The sequence below is a fragment of the Pelodiscus sinensis genome, chromosome 1 (assembly GCF_049634645.1).
Source record: "Pelodiscus sinensis isolate JC-2024 chromosome 1, ASM4963464v1, whole genome shotgun sequence".
Taxonomy (NCBI): Eukaryota; Metazoa; Chordata; order Testudines; family Trionychidae; genus Pelodiscus; species Pelodiscus sinensis.
In genome coordinates, this window is record NC_134711.1 from 44714536 (window position 1) to 44718397 (window position 3862).

Consider the following 3862-nt stretch of genomic DNA (forward strand, 5'->3'; position numbering starts at 1 on the left):
ATATGTAATTGCTAGTTCTGTTTATACAATATGTATAGAGGTTAGATCTTGAAAAAATGCGTATTGACAGCTGATATACATTTCTTCTTAAAAGCTGGATATATCAGCAATAAAATTGGTTTCTTTCCTATTTTTTTCTGGCTGAATCTCTCTGAGAATCCTTCCAAGGAATAAGTACTGCCAACAGGTTGCTTCCCTGTAAGTGAACAAAACTTTACTAGGTGTCAAAACTTTACTAGAAGCCTTGAAAGTGAAGAAACAAGCCTCAGAAAGGCACGGGACTCCATAACGTATCTGCTCCAAAGGAATTAGGAAAACATGTATGAAGTTTAAGCACAAGCAACATGAACAGCTCATTTTCAAACATCCCAGAATACACAAAAATGAAAAAGATACTGATATCTGCTAATATGGGCTGGCAAGAAGGGTTGTGACAGTCATACTGAAGGTATGTCTACACTGCCACCCTAGTTCGAACTAGGGTGGCTAATGTAGACATTCGAACTTGCAAATGAAGCCCGGGATTTAAATATCCCGGGCTTTATTTGCATGTTCCCAGGTGCCGCCATTTTTAAATGCCCCCTAGTTCGAACTACCTGCCCGCAGCTATATGCGGCACGGACTAGCTAGTTCAAATTAAAGCTCCTAATTTGAACTACTGTTACTCCTCATTGCAGGAGGAGTAATGGTAGTTTGAATTAGGAGCTTTAATTTGAACTACCTAGTCCGTGCCGCGTGTAGCCGAAGGCAGGTAGTTCGAATTAGGGGGCATTTAAAAATGGCAGTGCCCGGGAACATGCAAATAAAGCCCGGGATATTTAAATCCCGGGCTTCATTTGCAAGTTCGAATGCCTACATTAGCCACCCTAGTTCGAACTAGGGTGGCAGTGTAGACATACCCTTAGATATGATAGCTGAAGAGAAGAAAAAAGAGTCAGCATCATATTGAAATAGTTTTGATGAGTGTCATCCCAAAAGCAACCCAATGAAAGTACAAAAGGCAAGTGAACCCAAAGAACAGCTTGTGACAGAGTTAAGTTGCCATTTAAAGACTGTGAATTTACTATTATCAGTAAAATGATTTCAGATAGGAGAATGGTTGGAACTAACCTACCAAAAGTCTGATAAATCAAGGAAATGAGCTTGATTTACATAAAGAAGTGGACACACGTGTAACCCTTTTGGGATTTAGAGAGCATTGCTAGGGTTGCCAACTTTCTAATTGCACAAAACTGATGTGGGTCCAGGGTAAAGGTTTTGGGCTACAGGATGTGGTTCTGGGCTGGGACAGGGAGGTTGGGTGTGCAAGGGAGGTGAAGGTTCCACTCTGGATGGCGGTGAGGGCTTTGGGTGGAGCCAAAAATGAGGGTTTCAGGATGCGGGAGAGGACTCTGAAATGGGGCAGGACAAGAGCTCTGGTGGTGAGAGTGGGCTCTAGGAAGGGACAAGGGACTAGGAATGAGGGGCTCCCAGGAAGTATCCGCCAGGTCCCTGTAACCCTTTGGCACAAGGAGGCTCTGTATGCTGCTTTACGTGGCTCCTTCATTGTTCCTGGCCAAAGGGAACTGTGGAGCTGGAACTTGGGCAGGGCAGCACATAAAGACCCAATACGCCTAGGGGCAGCAGGGACCTGGCAGATGCTTCAGAGAGCCACACAGAGCCAGGCAGGTTGGGATCCTGCCATAGCCCCGAGTGTGCACTGCACCACTGACTGGATTTTTAACAGCTTGATTGGCAGTGCCAATCAGAGCTGCTAGGGTCCCTTTTTGATTGGGTGTTCTGCTTAAAAACTGGACAGTTGGCAACCCTATCCTGTGTATGCCTTTTCTTGCCTGGATCTGTCTGTCAATCAGGCTCCATCTTTGACAAGGTGCTCAAGTTACACTGGGAAAGCCCATGAAATGGCACAGTCCCCACTAAAATCCATGTCTAAGAAAAGTGGTGTGTGAAATAGCAAAACCTCATTATCACAATTTCTTTGTGCTATGATTGTGCCCAGGGTTGACAATCAGAATCTGAGTGCTGGGCACTGAACAGGCTTTTTCTTATACAGTCCTTGCGCTGAGGCAATTTACTGTCTAGATTTGTACAAGATGCAATAGCTGGCTGTAGAGGTGATGAACAAGGTTTAGAGGTAGTAATCAATGTGAGGAATGCAGGTTACATATTGTGATCCTACATTTGGTATCTATTTATTGAACTCCCATGGATATAGATGCTGTATAGGACATATCATACCTACAGGATGAAGTTTAATAAGGACAAATGCAAAGTGCTCCACTTAGGAGGGAACAATCAGTTTCACACATACAGAATGGGAAGTGACTCTAGGAAGGAATATGGCAGAAAGGGATCTAGGAGTTATAGTGGACCACAAACTAAATATGGGTACGTCTACACTACAGCGCTAGTTCGAACTAACTTAGTTCGAATTAGTTAATTCGAACTAAGCTAGTTCGAACTAACGCGTCTAGAACTAAAAACTAGTTCGAACTAGCGTTTTGCTAGTTCGAACTAGTAAGTCCACATTGAGTGGACTCTGAACAGGGCTTAAGGATGGCCGGAAGCAGTGCCGGCAGGGCATAAAAGGAGGACTTAGAGCATGGAGATGCTGTCTCAGGCTAGCCGAGGGCTGCGCTTAAAGGGTCCCGACCCCCACCCCGGACACACAGTTCTAAGGGGTGCCCCGCTTCCAAAGAAGTTCTGGCTTGGAGTGCCCTGAGTGCCCACACTGGGCACATCACACCACACCACTCGGCCATCAGCCCGGCTGCACTTGCCGCAGGCTGCCATCTGGGGAGAGGGAGTAATTGGGGGGCTGCAGGAGAGCTTCCACCCCCAGAAGCCCGCAGAGCCAGCCCAGTCCTCCCCATCGGGGGCTCGTACCCCATTCCTCCCTCACCTCCTTCCACTTACCCTTCCCTAGCCCCTCTTCTTATTGATGTACAAAATAAAGATAACGTTTCTTCCAACATTGACTCTGTCTTTATTGAAAAAAACTGGGGGACACTGGGAAAAGGAGGTGGGAGAGGGGAAGAGAAAGGCTGGGAGAGGGGAGGGCAACTAACATGATCAGGGGTTGGGAACAGGTCCCAGATGAAGAAAGGCTACAGAGACTGGGACTGTTCAGCTTAGAAAAGAGGAGACGGAGTGGGGACAGGATAGAGGTCTCTAAAAGCAGGGGTTGGGTGGAGAGGGTGCATTCAGAAAAGTTCTTCCTGAGTTCCCATAAAGAAGGACTAGAGGACACCAAAGGAAAGGAATGGGTAGCAGGCTTGAAACTAGTAAGAGAAAGTTGTTGTTCTTGACAAAGCAAATAGTTAACCTGTGGAACTCCTTGCTGCAGGAGGCTGTGAAGGCTACAACTAGAACAGAGTTTAAAGGGAAGTGAGATAAAGTGATGGAGGTTGGGTCCATGGAGTCCTATTAGCCAGAGGGTAGGAGTGGTGTCCCTGCCCAAAGTTTGTGGAAGGCTGGAGAGGGATGGCACGAGACAAATGGCTTGGTCATTATCTTCGGTCCATCCCCTCCAGGGTCCCTAGGGTTGGCCGCTGTTGGCAGACAGGCTACTGGGCTAGATGGACCTTTGGTCTGACCCAGGACGGCCATTGTAAGCTCAGGGCTCAGTGTCGGGGGTCTCAGTGGACCCCCTTGATTTTCATGCACACCTGGTCCTGGGTGGCCAGGCTGGCAGCTCTCCTGCCCTAGACAGCCACTTTCCTGTGCCTAGTGCGGAGATCGTGGACGAGGTCCACGATGTCCGCACTAGCCCAGGAAGGTGCCCGCCTCTTGCGGTCCAGGGCAAGCTCCCGGGAGCCGCCAGCCTGGTCCCGGCAAGAGGGGGTGGGCTGGGGGGCATCGG